The following is an 18,747-nucleotide window of genomic DNA, read 5'->3' on the forward strand; positions in this document are numbered from 1 at the left end:
CAAAAGCACACACCTACTAACACTCAGAGTTCAGAGCAAGGCCTTGCAAGGTTCTTCTACGAGTTGTTCTCCCAAAAAGGATTTCCAAGTCATCCCAACCAGGTTTTTGATGTCATCCTCACAGTTTTAATTAAACAGGGATTGGGATTAGGAGATAAGTGGCAGAGGGGACAGAGAGGAGAGGAAATTAATAGTTTCTCAGATTAGAGGACCACTGACATGTTTTCCTCCGGTCTGCTTTGCTCTGACCAAACCACACGATGGATCAATGTCCAATCTACTGCCTAACATGGACCACCCACCGTGTGATCCAATTAACAGCGTCCCTGGTCAACAATAACCAACACTGTCAACTCTGGAGCAGAGATGTGTGTGGAATGGTTCTCAGATCAACATTTAAAAACATTTTTTTACTTGGCACACAGTGAGAATATTTGTCAGATTGTGAAAACTTCTCTGCTCCACCATTTAAAAACTTGAAGAACATGTCTGCCCCTCACTTGAACTGCAGAGAATCCACCACTTGGAAGCAAGTAGAAAATGCAGTCTTTGTAATCAATCATTAAACAACAATCCAAACTTGTACACCAACTAGACTCAATTTAAAAAAAGACCTCACCAGACTCAATTTAAAAGCAATCCTCTTCCGGACAATAACTCACCAGTTCTCCTGAAGTACCTCATCTGTGGTACCTCACCTGTGGTACCTCACCTGTGGTACCCTGTATGAGATGTAACAGCCTGACTCTCTTGCCTCCTCTCAAGCAGCTCTTCATGCCCTCACCGGGAGCCAGTCTGGAGAATGGCAAGCATCCCCTGCCTATATATCCTTTTGAACCAGGACACTGTCCTTCAGCCCCATCGAGCTGCCTGGCTGCCCCACTGCCCTGGGGCTCCTAGTCCGATCCGCCACAGACATGAAATCCATCCACGGCCCACGCACCCATCACGGTTCACAAGGTTGGGCTGTCCAACCCATACCATGCCAATAACACCAACTCACTTCAACTTTTAAGGCCACTCATCTCTGTACTACATAGATTTTCCACTAAGAACCCACTTTAGCTCTTCTCGAGCAAATTATTTACCCTGCAAGTTAAGACAAGAGAGGAATACAGATTTATCCTCTCACACTGTATCAGTTTGGCTGTCAGGCACTGGAGTGTATGATTATATTAAGCATTAAAGTCTTAGGAGACCGTAGCCACAGCTGAAACGGATTTAAAGGGATGACGATCAAGGAATTTCACTGTAGATGTATGGAACTCTCCTTACTTTTACCAGCCTGCATGGCTGGCTGCCTGCCTTGCTGCCTAAAAACACTGATGTCTCATGAGGTCTTCATTCAACAGTTTGACATAAAATGAGAAGAAAAGAGACGCCATCTCAAGGGAGAGAGAAAACAAGAGTGAGAGGAGAGATTACTAGAAAGAGAGAGCAAGAGGAGGAATCTCAGATCATACTGAATATAAATGGAGCCTTAACACAGACAGCAGAACAATAGTGGTAGTGACGATCAGGCAGCAGAGTTGGACTGATGACATCACCCAGTCAGCCTCGGCAGCACGTCCATCAGGGCTACTTGGCATGCCTGGCACAGAGCACTCTGGAGTGGGTTAACCTTGGGATTACAGCCCCCCCTCCACCCTCTTGCATTGCTGCAGGATATGAGGATGGAGGGCAAATATGATATTTTTTTCCCCCATCTCCTCTCTGTGAATGTACAGCTCCATCTAGAGAGGTTGGGTAGCATCAGTCACACATGCATGCTTTCCCTCTGAGCCTTCATCTCCCTTCTCCCGATCCTCTACCCTGTGTGTACTTGTTCACTTGCCTTCATGGGAGACGCGCATACACTAATGACTTTAGAGTTACGCATTGAACTGCTGCAACCCCCCCAAAGCCAAATATAATACTAGGCCTGTTACGCAACTGTGTTTAGAATAAATCCATCCATTAATCTCATGTACAGTGCTTTGTAGGGAAAATACATTGGACATTTCTCATGCGACTTTCCCAGACCTGCCAACCCTGTCCAACTTTTTAGAGTACCAGACACTCGTGGCAAATTGGAGATTCATGTTCTTAGACAAACATTATGCATCACACCTGGTTCAGTTCAGTCCTCTGAAAAACATAAAAGATACAGAACATAAAATAATGATATGTTGTGGAATTAGCAGATTGTCTGTATGTTTATTCCATTACATGAAGAGCGTAGAATGGAGATAATTATCTATAAACGTTTGTGTTAGCACATGCCCCCAAGTTTAGTCTCTGAAGTAGTGGAACGCTTGGCACCTCTCAAACAGGGCCAATCACTAGGGCCAGCTCACAAGTATTGGCTTTTTAGGCACAGTTTCTAAAAGCAAAATCATTTTGAAAACATAAAAACAAAAAGACTGCATCGACACTGACCGCAAACTGGCTATCACAAAGGGAATCTGAACGCTGTAAACGTGCCTAATTGTATTTCTTTGCGGCGCATACATGATTTGAGATTTTCTAAATTGATAAAACCTCAAATCTAGTGCAAAGGCATTTTAGAAGCATTGCCTCTATAGCTAATACCGGACACTCATTCACTCTTCATCGCGCAGTCTTCTAAACTCCTGACTCCATGTAATGCCAAGATGTTTACATTTACTTGTTTATATTTTTGTAATGCTTTTTAATGACGTGGATCATAATTACAGTCTGTCTATCAGGTTGCGTGATCCTCGTATTGCTACGTGGTAAATACAACGCAGAATTAAATGTACATCACACTCGTACAAATGCGACCAGTATTTTTTGGGATTTGCATTTAATTTCTTTCACTAGCAAATGCGAGTGAACTGCTGGTACTTTGGAGCCCACTGAATGTCTATTTTATGTTCGCTAACCTTAGCTTGAAACAATTAGTGTTTACCTTTCCACAACACACGGAGTTGAAAAGGGATTTATCAATGTGTTTACGTACAGCTGACAGTCGGAAAACTCAGCATCATAAACAGGAGGTGCAGACACGGGGTAGCTACGTCGAATAATGATGTATTAATCCTTTGACACAAACTGTGTGTTGCAGCTCGAGAATAGAGATGTTAGATTTACTCAGTGAATTTATTTTTCATTCAAATGTAAACAATAAAAACAAATTACAAATAATAATAAAATCAGGCACTATTCATTTGTACTTTTTAAAACTTAAAACTATTTAAAACTCATTTGAAATGCAACAGAAAAGGTCCCACATCTAGCCATCACTGGTTGTAATACAGACGGTGTCCACAAGATGGCAGCAGTGTATGTGCAAAGTTTCAGACGGATAATTATGTATGAGAAAACTACATGACATTTAGTGTGAAGTCACCCAGGTACATTTGAGCAAATCGTGAAGGAGACATTTACATGACATTTTTAAGCAAGAATATAGTCAAATCTATATACTTGGACTTTGATTTAGCATTTCCAGTATTAGTAGCCATATTATATGTTCAATATTTGCAAAAACACCCAGTTTTCATTACTCTTCATATTCTTATCATTTTTGTCCAAAAGGAAAAGGCTTGCTGTCGCACAAGGTTAGCAGCTACATTTTGCGACAGATACAGGGTTTCCATATGGGGTACTGTATGGGATACTCCCGTAAAGCCCAGCTCATTGGCTATCTAGCTAGCTTTGTGTGATCCTGATTGGTGCTTATTTGACAAAGTTACAGTCGATCAAGTGAAGACCACACGTGTCATCGGCATGCCATGAAGGCTTCGCTCTCTGACCAAATGTGGTGTCCTATAGGATATACTACACCCCTAATGATATAGGGAAGTCAGGTTACCTTCTAGGATCTCCGAGGAATAAATATGAATGTGATTTGACTGGTTGAACAACGTTTAGGGTTAGATTTTCACAGATTCCTTTTCAAATTGAATGAGTGGAAATACAAAAATCGATCGTGCATGCTATACAAAACAACACTTCACGTTATCTCTGGGACCCATTGGATGACAAATCAGAGCAAGATTTCAGAAGGTAAGTACACATTTCACCTTCAGAGGTGAATTTATCAAACCTATCATGGTGAAAAAAAGTGTTTTGTTGTTAGGAGCTCTCCTCAAACAATAGCATGCCATTTTTCACAGTAATAGCTACTGTAAATTGGACAGAGAAGTTATATTAACAAGAATTTAAGCTTTCAGCCAATATAAGACACTTATATGTACGAACATTTGTTGTTTCTCAAAAAATCTGTGATCGTGACACACGGCGCTGCATGATTTACAACTGCCCCGTTGACGGGACGCCTATCCCTAAGAAGTTTTTAACTCGGATCTCGTACCTGCATACATGGACAAAGAATTGCGTAGTTGGTACGCAAAATGCGTGAATGTTGGCAGCTCTGCTTTCCTTTAGATTCCTTTGATGTGCTTATCATTGGTTCAACATAATAAGATAACCTCAATGCCTTACAAAAAGAAAGGAAGAGTTGACTACATACAGTAAGAGAGAATCAGTCAAACTGAATTAATCACAACTAATAAGAATAGACAAACAGGCTGTGATAATGTAAATGATAGTCACATTGACAACATTTGTCTTGGCAAAATAAGTCAAAACTCTACGTTTACATCTTAATTTAACTTCTTGTTCCATTTGATTTAGTTACACTATTCCTTTGAGAAAATTCTGAAGGAGAAATCTAAAGCACACAGTCAAACAAATTAGGCTATATATCTGAATGGTCTCTTGGACGTATAACTGACACCCCAGTCACCCAACAGGGCTGCAGCGGAGCATCTCTAAGCTGCTGAGCTCAACATAGTTCCAGAGGCTGATACACAAATAAGCTTACAAAAACACATTATCGGCTAGCTATAAAACACCGGCCTATGGTTGAGGAAACCACACGACACCAGAAACCACGCGACACCAGAAACCATGCGACACCAGAAACCACGCGACACCAGAAACCACGCAACACCACAGTCCTACTGCACGTCCCACCTAGATCACATCTGATGAACAAATCAGTAGCATTCATGGAAATGTCTCTATCATATTGTAGAACTTGGAGCTGTATGTTCATAACATAATATACAGCGCATTCAGAAAGTATCCTTGAATTTTCCACATTGTTACATTACAGCCTTATTCTAAAATGGACTAAATACTCCCCCCCCCCCCCCCCTCCCCAATCTACACACAATACACCTTAATGACAAAGCAAAAACAGGTTTTTAGAAATGTTTGCAAATATATAAAAAATATCACATTTACATAAGTACTGTATCAATAACCTACTGGTAAGACACGTTTCCCCTTTATTCAGCTGAATACGTCATCTAATTAACTTACGTGCTCAAAGGCTCACATCAGTGGGACCCACCTGGGTCCTGATCCAGTTCATATCCGTAACAGGTATAGGCCACACTACTGCCTCTCACCACAATTACTAGTAGAAATAATTATTCATTTTCACCCAATTAGTGTAAACTTTAAAAAAAATCCACAGTAAAACCAATACAGTGACACCTCCAGTAAGATAAACCTGGTGGTCTCATATGCAGTTAGTGCATACCAACCACATGAAACCAGAAAGTTGCTGGTTCAAGTCCAAGGTGGCATACTGCTGCGGTGGCCAGCCCCTTGAGCAATAACCAAGGCACTTAACTGGAAAATACTTCTGCAGATCTTGTGGAACATTCATAAGCTGCAGTCAGAAATTGAATACATGCACTGTCAGCTGTTGATGATTATTTATGAACGTTTTTGATCTCATCTTAAAAGTTTAATTCCACAGATTTTAGAGCAGTCAGTCCAACACAACAAAAAGCTTTCTCTGCTCTGAAGAAAAATGTCATGGGTAAAAATCTCTACAGGACCAATCATTCACTAAACCTCAACTAAATGCTGTAATAAATAATGTGGAGGTGACTAAACTGCTTGGAGTAACCCTGGATTGTAAACTGTCATGATCAAAACATGTTGATACAACAGTAACTAAGATGGGGTGGGAAGTATGTCCATAATAAAGCACTGTTCTGCCTTTTTAACACCATCAACAAGACAGATCAAATCAAAGTTTGTCATGTGCGCTGAATACAACCGGTGTAGACCTTACAGTGAAATGCTTACTTACAGGCTCTAACCAACAGTGCAAAACAAGGTATTAGGTGAACAATAGGTAAGTAAAGAAATTAAAACAACAGTAAAAAGACAGGCTATATACAGTAGCAAGGCTATAAAAGTAGCGAGGCTACATACAGACACCGGTTAGTCAGGCTGATTGAGGTAGTATGTACATGTAGATATGGTTAAAGAGACTATGCATATATGATGAACAGAGAGTAGCAGTAACGTAAAAGAGGGGTTGGTGGGTGGCGGGACACAATGCAGATAGCCCGGTTAGCCACTGTGCGGGGGCACTGGTTGGTCAGGCCAATTGAGGTAGTATGTACAGTTAAAATGACTATGGGGGGAGGCACACAATGCAAATAGTCCGGGTAGCCATTTGATTACCTGTTCAGGAGTCTTATGGCTTGGGGGTAAAAACTGTTGAGAAGCCTTTTTGTCCTAGACTTGGCATTCCGGTCCCGCTTGCCATGTGGTATTCGAGAGAACAGTCTATCACTGGTGTGGCTGGGGTCTTTGACAATTTTTAGGTCCTTCCTCTGACACCGCCTGGTGTAGAGGTCCTAGATGGTAGGCAGCTTAGCCCCAGTGATGTACTGTGCCGTACGCACTACCCTCTGTAGTGCCTTGAGGTCAGAGTCCAAGCAGTTGCCGTACCAGGCAGTGATGCAACCAGTACTCTAGGTCCTACAGGCCCTAGTTTTGTTGAACCTGGACTACTGTTCAGTTGTGTGGTCAGGTGCCACAAAGAGGGACCTCTGAAAATGTAAATTGGCTCAGAACAAGGCAGCACGGGCTGGCCCTTAAATGTACATTTAGAGATAACAATAATATGCATGTAAATCTCTCATGGCTCAAAGTGGAAGATCGATTGACTTCATCACTACTTGTTTTTGTAAAAAGTGTTGACAAGGTGAATGCACTGAGCTGTTTGTCTGAACTACTAGCACACAGCTCGGACACCCATGCATACCCCACAAGACATGCCACCAAAGTCAAACACAGACTATTGGACGAGCACAGTACTACGTAGTGCCATGGCTACATGAAACTCTATTCCACATCGGGTAACTGATGCAAGCAGTAGTATCAGATAAACCCCCCCCCCGATAAATACACCTTATGGAACAGCTGGGACTGTGAAGAGACACATACAGAGGAACAGACACATGCTTACACATATAGATGATAAGACACGCACACGGACTTTTGTATTGTAGATATGTGGTAGCAGAGTAGTGGCCTGCGGGAACGCACTTAATGTGTTGTGAAAAGTGTTAAGTAATGTCATGTAATATTTTAAATTGTATATAAAACTGCCTTAATGTTACTGGACCCCAGGTAAAACAGCTGCTGCCTTTAGTTCAGGTCATTAGGAGTAACAACATGCCATAGTGAAGCCACAATTGAACTATTTCACTCTGGTCCGTGGCGGTGCACACAATGCATTCAGTCGGCACCCACTTTTGTGGAAGGTATTCAATCATCTTTAATTAGTTCTTATAAGGACTTCAGAAATGGCATGTTGTGGGTTACTTCACATGCTTATTGAAGAAGCTAATGTTAACCTTTAGGAGGGGACTTCAACTTACTGTCTGCCCTCAAAAGGGACCATTGTCAACATGCCATCAACTAAGTCCAAAAAAAGGGGAAGAAATGATGGGATGTGGGAACGAAAGGGGAAAAGTTTTTTCCAGATTGACGGAGTGAAAGGTTGATGGTTAGACTATATAATACAGTCTCAGAGAAACAATGAAAGGATATGAAACCAAATTCAACATAACAGTAGTTGTGGTTGGCAACAATACCCTGTTTTGTTACTGTTGGAGCGAGGTAGAGGCTTTAACTGCCACTACTGTTGCACTCAGAGGACCAGGCAGCTTAGTGCTTTCCATAGGACATGGAGTGTGTGTATGGCAGGTTGACGATTATTGCCATGAGTCTTTTCCTGGAGGCAGAACAGCAATTTCCACTTAGCTGCAAAGTTAAAATGTGCTATATTGTACAAATGAAAAGGTTAGGGTTAGCAGTGTGTTTAATCCGATTTGATGACTTTGTGGCTGTGTCAGCTAGTGACCACTCTGCAGAGCTGCCTCCAGAACAAGATTAATGACAAAAAACGCCAACCTGCATGTGTGTGTGTAGACATGGGAAATGCAGTCACAAGCCACAGCGAGCCATAAAGAAACTGTACAGCATGTTGTTATTGACCTCAAGCGATGAAAGCACATTTCTACTGCAGGCAATTCAAAAGTCAGCACACGTATTTCTATCTACTAAAACTACAGTAGAGTAATTATGGCGCTATCGTTCAATGTCCGGATGTGAAAATGACTTTATTAAGCGTGAGTATAGTCAGACTATGCATTTACTTCAGAATATGTTCATTTCCCCGTCCTGGAGGAAATGCTTTATTTTACAGCATCTTAAGTGAAATGATAGGTTTCAACGCCCCTGTGAAATACAAACTCTATTTTACGGGACGTTCTGCAGACTAGATGGGAGATGCCCCATTGGCCACCAAAGTCCTGCCAGTCTGGTGTGACACATTCATACATACAGTAGACTCAGAACGTCCAAATATAATTAATTATAGTTCTGTGGAAATCTCCTATAAAAACACTCATTTTGGAACTTAGGCTATTACCTCAATCTCATTTATGAGCGAAATCCCTTGAAAATGTCTGCACATTGTGGAGTGTTTGGTTTAATGATTGAGTAGAACACACATAACTGCACCACATATCACACTTTCACAAAATGCTTGAAGACATGGCTAAAGGTCAATCAGATTTGTGATCATGATCCCTAGCTGTGTATTGCCGCTTTCCATGTTGTCTGTAGCTTGTGAGGTGTGGAAACACTTTGTTGCTTTTATTAATTTTGTCTTGTTGCTTTTTGTTCTATGTTGCTCTGTCTGTATGCTACGTCTTGCTTGTCCTATGTTGCTGTTGTCTATATTGTAATTGTTTTTAATAACCTGCCCAGGGACTGCGGTTGAAAATGAGCCGGCTGGCTAAAACCGACACATTTACTGAAACGTTGATTAATGTGCACTGTCCCTGTAAAAATAAAATAAACTCAACTCAACTCAACTCCAACTCCACAACAACTCCAGTGAGGTTCACCCTTGTGGCTTACCCAGGTGCAGGTGGTGATGTAGTGAACATGTGTGCTCTGCTCTGTGTGAATGCTGTGGTTGTTTAGATCAGTACAGAGGGCTCTGTGTGTTTGTGTGAGACTGGGCTATTAAAGAGAAAGAATGGAGAGTGAGATGGGTGGGCAATACAGACACACACAGCTCTGCCAGAACAGCCCAAGGGAAGTCAGGTGCTCATCCTACATACTTTCTAAATGTAATCCATTACAGTTGTTAGTTACCTGTCCAAAATGACAATCAGTAATGTAACGTTTGGCTTAACCAAACTCAGTAATGTCATCTGATTTCTTTTGGATCACTTTTCCCTTAAGGAGGCATTAGAAGACAAAACGATCCATCAAATGCATTTGGTGTGTCATCATAGTGGTATCTGACTTGTGGAACAAACTTAAACTTGCGCCTTTTTTGAAAATTATGAATTGAAAGTGTTGTGTCAATGTATATTCTCACAAACATCCTTCTGAATTATTATTTTTTTAAGAGCCAAGGCGGCATCTGTAGTATCTGTAATGTGATTACAATATTTTTGCTGGTAACGTAACCATTTATTTTTTTGTAATCAGATTACATATAATCAGTTACAGGGTTGGGGAGTAAGTACCCATATATATTACAGCACATCTACAGTAGACTGGTGCTCTAAGACTTGAGCAAAAGGCCATTAAACTGACACCATCAGACAGGAAGAGAGTCCCAGTCAATAACATCTGCACTGCCACAGCAGCAGGTAGGCTAACTCTCCAAAACCAATACACACGCACAGTGCAATCAGCTGTTGTTACATTAATCAATATAGACATCTTAACATCCCTATGAAAGACTGGTGCCTCCCCTCTCACAACGGGCAACCAGCACCCAGCTGCAGTGGTGCCAGAACACAAGGCAACAACAACCAACATGTGTTTAGAGTCATGGGAAGTTATGCACATCATACTAAGCACTTCACAGTATAAATCTTTGTTGAGAGGAAGAATGTCAAGTCTAATGCAGAATTATGCTCACACAGAACACACACACCGACTGATATTTATACCAAACTGACTGAAGGCAACTTGTAGTGTTGTGTTGCAGACTGTGTGATATAGTGGTAAACCTCAAGCATATGCTCAGGGGAGAAGCTGGCAATGCTGACAAAGACAAATAGTTTCATTACCACTATAGTGGAGGAGTAAACACTACAGACCAAACAAACACACACACACACACATACCTCAGAGTCGCTGTTTGTTTCAGAGTTTGCTGCCATTTTCTCCTTTGGGACCCCAATGACATAAAAATAAAAGCCCCCAATAGAAGACAGAACCCAAATCAAAAGAGACAGATCAGAGGAGACGGTAAACAGGCCTTGAAAAGCTCCTCAGTCTTACTGTCACTTCACCTCTCACAGAATACACCTCAGTACATAAACACACCCATTTCTCCTACCCTCATCCAATCAATTGATATCAAATCTACATAACCAGACCCCTTGCTACAGACTTCAGGGCTCTGTTTTTTTCATGCCCCTTGGCTCATTGTCAACCACTCTGTGTGGTGTATATTTGAATAATCCCACCCCTTTCTCAGTTCTGACCAATGTGTGCAGCCCATGTATATTAGATGCAGCAGTAGCGCTGTCCTGTCACTCCTTCCTTCAGGAGAGATGCTGCACTGTTGGAAGCTTTACAACATCTGCCCTGTCTCCTTTTAAACAAGCCCCTACTGTCCTCATTCTGCACAGCCACAGCTTTGCTCCACAATGCACACACAGATGTTGTGCTTGTTCAAGATACATGCATGTGCAGACACACACACACACGTTTGTGTCACTAATGGTCAAACAGTCTGGAAGGAAGAGTTTTTAAGCACAGCACAGCTCATAAGCACAGCTCATCACTTAGTACTCATACAGGCTGCAGGCGCCCCAGACTCTAGCACCGCTCACTGCCCCCATCCAACCCTCCTAGCATCTCAGCTGGCAGTACCAGGGCAAGAGTGGTACTGCAGTGGGGAAGAAAAGTATTTCCAGTGTGTGTGTGTACGTACATGTCACATGCATCTGTGGGGACAGGGCACTAAAGGGATGCACAGCCTCAAATACTTTTCAATGTACGCAATGTGGATACAACGCGCGCGCACAGACACACACTTTAGTCAGTCACCGTACTAGGCCATAATATAAAAGATTTACCATAATCTGTCTGGTATTATGCATTACTCATTCTTAGGGAATTCGGTTTTTGAGATTACGCTATTCCCTCCCATTTTACAGCAAGGTTTAAAACTCAAATGAATGGGCACAGCAGAAAGACTGAGCCGCATACATTATCTCAGTCTTTTGTAATGCCTTAATAAAGGCAGTCCAGAACTGAAGCAGGAACATGATTCTCTCAGTTCAGCAGCATTCAGACAGACTCATAGGCTTAACCAGAGTCATTGTCCTCAATATGTAGATTAAGAAGCACAACTAGACAGACAGACAGACAGACAGACAGACAGACAGACAGACTCAGATAATCTAGGACTACAAGAGAGAAAGAGAGCGCTGGGCTTCAGACCACACACATTAATCTTCCTTTCACAGATTTGCTGTGAGAGGAATTCACAGTCAGCCTCTGGAAGGAGAGGCTGTCTGGAATACTGTGGACCACTACCAGATCCAGATCCCAACCTACAGGATCATCACTGTCAGCGACCAACATATAGACAGTGCAATGAATACTGTAAGCAGTAGACAGTATCCTCTTATACAGACCATACAGGATGGTAAAAACCCACTAAGATCCTGTAAAGCTGTGAGAAATGTGTAGGGCCGGCTGGAGGGTGAGAGGGGGGCATTCCCATTTCCACGCAGACTGGAGTGCCATGCCCACTTTCCTGTGGTGTCAATACTACTTCCTGTAGTATTGAAAGTCTTTTGAAAGGAGTCCAGGTCCTGTACTCACAAAGCGTCTTAAGAGTGCTGATCCAGGTCTGCCCTCTTATTCATTATGATTTAACAGGCTGAACTGATCCTAGAACAGCACTCATACTCTAAGACACTTTGTAAATATGGGCCCTGGTCCTCCCTAAAACTCTCTCATCAGGGACTGATAATCAAGATTGTCTGAAGGAGCTGACAGCATGCCCCAAGAGTTGGGATGACACACACACACACACACACACACACACACACACACACACACACACACACACACACACACACACACACACACACACACACACACACACACACACACACACACACACACACACACACACACACACACACACACACACACACACACACACGATAACACTATAATAAACAGCTGTCTTTGGAGACTCCAAGAACAGTCTTGTTTCCTAATTGGAACAGTAGGGAAAAAGTCAGATGTAAATCAGATGCACTTAGATCAGATACAAATTTGAGTCATTTACTGTGTAAACCTTTGGTCAACAGACCTTCATCAAATGGAAAACAAGTGAGACAGGAAAACACATGGTTGCTCAAACTGTGCTCCTGTGTCTGAGGCACGTAGCACTGTAAACACTTGGTCCTCAGACTCCCCTGGGTACAACACTGACACCAGAGTGAGCTGGCAGAGAGAAGGTGGCGCCATCTAGTGCCCTCCACATGAAACCGCTTGTCAAACACACGTACACACACCCGAAAATGACAACAACCCCACGTCACAAAATAACACCTGATGCCAATGACATAAATGCCAATGGCTATTATAAATAGCAGAGCATTGCATCACACTAGTGGGACAGTAATTGTAATGCACACAGCGATCTAACTGAACACACACAGAAATGCTACTGCCCTGTAGACAAGGACAACTTGCACCCCAAGTATAGTTCAGTCATGTGATGTGTGAGAGACAGGGTCTCTCTCTAGGGGTAGGGCAGCAGACAATGCAACCTGGCTCTTATGAAGCCAGGGTAGGCTATGCCGAATAGGCTCAAAGGCACTGCTATTCTCCACTGAGGTTAATTCAGGACATGTAAAACAGTCAGAGAACACAGAGTTTTCACAATAGAGACCAAAATGCCTTATCAGCATTCTCAGATCAACTAAAATAATTTAAAACACATTGATCACAAGAAGAATTCAAGAATCTAACAGCTCTCACCGAACTTCCACATCACCAGTTATCGACCGCCTCTGCATGAACAAGAACATCAGTTCACAGCAGCCCACAGCAGCCCACAGCAGCCCACAGCAGCCCACAGCAGCCCTGGCCCCCACATGAGGAGAAGTCCTTAGTGCTGAACCTGCACTTCCTCCTCCATTCAATTATGGTCTTTTATCTGACCCAGCTAAACATTCCTGTTGGAACCAGGCTGCACAAGCAGCATTCCTCAACCCTCTGTTCTGTTTTATCCTCGACAAGCCGGTGTGGAGAAACAATTGGCTCGTGAGGTCGTGGCGAGGAGGTGTTCCGTCAGAGGGCTGAGGAAATGAAAGAGGCCATCAGAGATGAATAGAGGGAGGGAAGGGAAGAGAGAGGGAGAGAGAGATGGAAGGAGAACTCCTATTATCAATTACTTAGGTATGACCCTCAGTATATATTCCAGAGGAAACACTGAGTACCAATGGCACATGATCCCATGTCTTTAGATGTGTTTTCCCCCTCTAATGCTCTGTTGGATAGTTCTCTATGAAAGCAATGGCCTTTAGATGGATACAGGCTTCTGGATAGCTCCCACTAGGTAACAAACCACTGCACTACAACCAGTGTGCCTACCCAGTCTCTGCAGTGAATGTAGAATTCGATGGCACTCCTGTGCAGGGTTGGCCAGTGTGGCCCCAGTCATCCATCCATACCTCCTCTGTCCAAAATGGGCTCTCTCTCGCACTCTGTCCCTCTCCGACCAGAACTCATGGTGGACAAGCACAGATCCACGTGATACCTCTACACGTGATACCTCTACACGTGATACCTCTACACGTGATACCTCTACACGGTAGAACTGTTTTCCAGCAACTCAAAAGGATGTAGGAGCTGTTTTTAGCTGCTTTATTTTGCTGACGTCTCAAGAGAGAGGGCTACTACGGAAGCACCAGAGAACGACACACACACACCTTTATAACAGGTTGATTATAGTTGGCCATTTGAGCTGTATTTGTTATCAGTCTTTTTGTTTATACTGTTCTGTGTTCCAGTTACAGAAGCCAAGCTGAACAAAGGTCTGCGTTTCCATTTAGCTAGAAATAAATAGCCCTGAATTATCCCCGTCCCTACACCTTTGACAGAGACCTGGGGCCTTCTGTCAGTCTAGTGCTTTACCATTCACTCTACTCTCACCCATTTACCCAAAGATGAGGAAACCAGAGATTATTATTGCTTTTCAATGACCCCCAGATCACCGTAAAGCTCAAATTGCAGCTGAATAATTACTTTCAATTCCAGACAGAGAACAGAGCACTTTGTTGTAAACCTGCATGGGAAGGTATTGTTAATGTTTATCTAGACTAGCTAGGGTCTGTTAGTACCCAAACAGTGATGTTGATGTTTATCTAGACTAGCTAGAGTCTGTTAGTACCCAAACAGTGATGTTGATGTTTATCTAGACTAGCTAGGGTCTGTTAGTACCAAACAGTGATGTTGATGTTTATCTAGACTAGCTAGGGTCTGTTAGTACCAAACAGTGATGTTGATGTTTATCTAGACTAGCTAGGGTCTGTTAGTACCAAACAGTGATGTTGATCTAGACTAGCTAGAGTCTGTTAGTACCAAACAGTGATGTTGATGTTTATCTAGACTAGCTAGGGTCTGTTAGTACCAAACAGTGATGTTGATGTTTATCTAGACTAGCTAGGGTCTGTTAGTACCAAACAGTGATGTTGATGTTTATCTAGACTAGCTAGAGTCTGTTTGTACCAAACAGTGATGTTGATGTTTATCTAGACTAGCTAGGGTCTGTTAGTACCAAACAGTGATGTTGATCTAGACTAGCTAGAGTCTGTTAGTACCAAACAGTGATGTTGATGTTTATCTAGACTAGCTAGAGTCTGTTAGTACCAAACAGTGATGTTGATGTTTATCTAGACTAGCTAGGGTCCGTTAGTACCCAAACAGTGATGTTAATGTTTATCTAGACTAGCTAGAGTCTGTTAGTACCAAACAGTGATGTTGATGTTTATCTAGACTAGCTAGAGTCTGTTAGTACCAAACAGTGATGTTGATGTTTATCTAGACTAGCTAGGGTCCGTTAGTACCCAAACAGTGATGTTAATGTTTATCTAGACTAGCTAGAGTCTGTTTGTACCAAACAGTGATGTTGATGTTTATCTAGACTAGCTAGAGTCTGTTTGTACCAAACAGTGATGTTGATGTTTATCTAGACTAGCTAGATTCTGTTAGTACCAAACAGTGATGTTGATGTTTATCTAGACTAGCTAGAGTCTGTTTGTACCAAACAGTGATGTTGATGTTTATCTAGACTAGCTAGAGTCTGTTTGTACCAAACAGTGATGTTGATGTTTATCTAGACTAGCTAGGGTCTGTTAGTACCAAACAGTGATGTTGATCTAGACTAGCTAGGGTCTGTTAGTACCAAACAGTGATGTTGATGTTTATCTAGACTAGCTAGGGTCTGTTAGTACCAAACAGTGATGTTTATCTAGACTAGCTAGGGTCTGTTAGTACCAAACAGTGATGTTGATGTTTATCTAGACTAGCTAGAGTCTGTTTGTACCAAACAGTGATGTTGATGTTTATCTAGACTAGCTAGGGTCTGTTAGTACCAAACAGTGATGTTGATCTAGACTAGCTAGGGTCTGTTAGTACCAAACAGTGATGTTGATGTTTATCTAGACTAGCTAGGGTCTGTTTGTACCAAACAGTGATGTTGATGTTTATCTAGACTAGCTAGAGTCTGTTTGTACCAAACAGTGATGTTGATGTTTATCTAGACTAGCTAGGGTCTGTTAGTACCAAACAGTGATGTTGATGTTTATCTAGACTAGCTAGAGTCTGTTAGTACCCAAGTACTGCAGGTCTGTTGTACCCAAACAGTGGAGGAAGAGAAAATATGCAGCCAGACAACAGACACCTGAATCTGCAAATAACCAAGATAGACAAAACAATGTCTGGTTAGTAGCCGGGCTGTGAACGGAGTTTTGCCCTTTGAGAGTGAGGTCAGTGTGTGAAACTGTGGACTATTACTAAACGGTTACAGTGCATTCCAGCCAGCCTGTCGTCCTCATTACATGAATATAATACCACCTTGTGTGATCTCAAGTGCCAAAAACAGGCCTTATCAAAATGTTGACTTTAAAGAGGGGCCAGGAGTAAATTAGGACTGATGGTTGCCGTTGGACACAGTGTTGACATTGTGTGGTGAGCAGATTTAATAAGGGAGGGAGTGATATCAGCGTTTGGACTGAACTTCCTGTCTTGCTCAGTAGAGGAGGGTCTTGTCTAAAGGAAGTGAAGAACAACAGGTATCTAGACATCTCTAACTTTAACAAAACTATAGTAACACTAGATGGCAACTTTTCTTTTGGCTAAATTGAAAACCAAACCTGTGGTTTCCCACATGGAGTGAAGGTGATGTATATTAGTTCCTAAAAAGGTTAGATCATTCCTCAATGGATGACATTAAATACTTAATCTCATAACTGTCATAAGCGAAGGTTGCACCTGGTGACCCTGCATGCTGGTTTTTCTGTCTGACCACATCTCTCTCTGAATACGTCGTCATATTTGTGGGTCCCCCAACCACTACAGCTACTAAAGCACTCTTATTAAAAATGATTTACAGGACCAGTTTCCATTTCTGCAGCAATGCAACGCTGCAAAGTACCAGTCATCCTGGCCTATTACACAGCTGCATGGGAAGACAGACACTCAGCTGTAGCTAGACCTACAGTAGCCTAGTTATGATAGAATACGTCTGGATAGGGAATCTGCACTCGTGTTTCTCTTTTCTGAATGTAGTTCTCTTCCTGGTTATCCCATTATGTCACAAGAGAGACCTGAGAGATGAGCCCAGATCAGTCTGCTGAAGGCCCGGGGAGGGGGGGGGGCCTTATTACAACATTGCGAAGTGCTTATTACCACCAGTTTATTGGCTTTCTCACCTATTAGAAATAGTAAAACAGTGTTGTTATTGGTCAAATTCAGGTACTGTAGTACCTCCCGTTCCACTTTGGTTCAAAAAGTTATTAAAACGTGATACGAGTTCTGGTTATCCAAAAGGAACAGGGGCACCGATAAGAATTGTTGTGTCTTACCGCTGCACATACAAAGTGTTTAGGATTCAGAGCCACACCTTGTCTCTTGACATAGTCGGTCTGTATGGGCCAGTGTGCTGTCTCTGCTGTCTCTTCACATCTTCCAGTGAATCACCACACTGACTATATAGTCTACTACCCTCTCTCATTTCCATTTTTACATGGCAGTCAGGACTAGAAAGGAGGGAAGCCTTTTAAGAAGGACAGGAAGAAAACTCTTATATTAGAATGGAATCTGTGGGATAGTTTTACTCAAGGGTCTAAATCCTTTATTCTTAATGGATACGATGTAGAACAGGTCCCATAATTGTAGACTAGGGCTATTCAATGTCGGTTCTAGAGGGCCAAAACACTTCCCGTTCTCATCTTCTCCTTCTAATAAGGGTCTAATTCAGACCTGGGATACCAGGTGAGTGCAATTAACTACCAGGTAGAAACAAAAATCAGAAGTGTTTTGGCCCTTCAGGACCGAAATTGAAAAGCCCTCCTATAGACAATGATGGTAACAGCCTGTGTTATGAAAGGAAATGTAATAGTATTAGGGTTGGGCCGATATGATTAAATCCAATATTCTGATATTTAACATTGATGATGACATGATGACATATTGTGAAGTGCAAGACGATTTATCTTGATGTGCAAGACTATAAGCTATTTGAGCTTCACAAATCAAAACAGTTTTAAGTCTAAATGAATTAACTAAGACATTTCTTCATCATAAGAAGATTTAGTTAAAATGTGACTAATATCATAAATAATCACAAAAATAGCAGTCTAATGATTTAGTCATTAAAGGCGCAAAACGATTGCCTCAGATATTGCAATATTTTTAGTAGCATATCGTAGAAGAGGTCACCCTAAATAATGCAGCAATATTTGAACATATGGGCAAGTTCCAATGTGAGGAAATACTTGGTTTGGAGATTAAATCGATTTGGCGTTAGTGATTCTTGCCATTGCTCAGTTCATAAGACAACACCTGAACACTACAGCCTAGTAGTAGAGATGTGCACAGTCTTGAACGCACACACACACACACACACACACACACACACACACACACACACACACACACACACACACACACACACACACACACACACACACACACACACACACACACACACACACACACACACACACACACACACACACACACACACACACACACACACACACACACACACACACACACACACACACACACACACACACACACACACACACTTCCTCCGGATAAGAACGGGGCTGAACAAAATGCTGAGATAAG

The sequence above is a fragment of the Oncorhynchus clarkii genome, chromosome 24 (assembly GCF_045791955.1).
Source record: "Oncorhynchus clarkii lewisi isolate Uvic-CL-2024 chromosome 24, UVic_Ocla_1.0, whole genome shotgun sequence".
In the NCBI taxonomy this organism is placed as follows: Eukaryota; Metazoa; Chordata; class Actinopteri; order Salmoniformes; family Salmonidae; genus Oncorhynchus; species Oncorhynchus clarkii.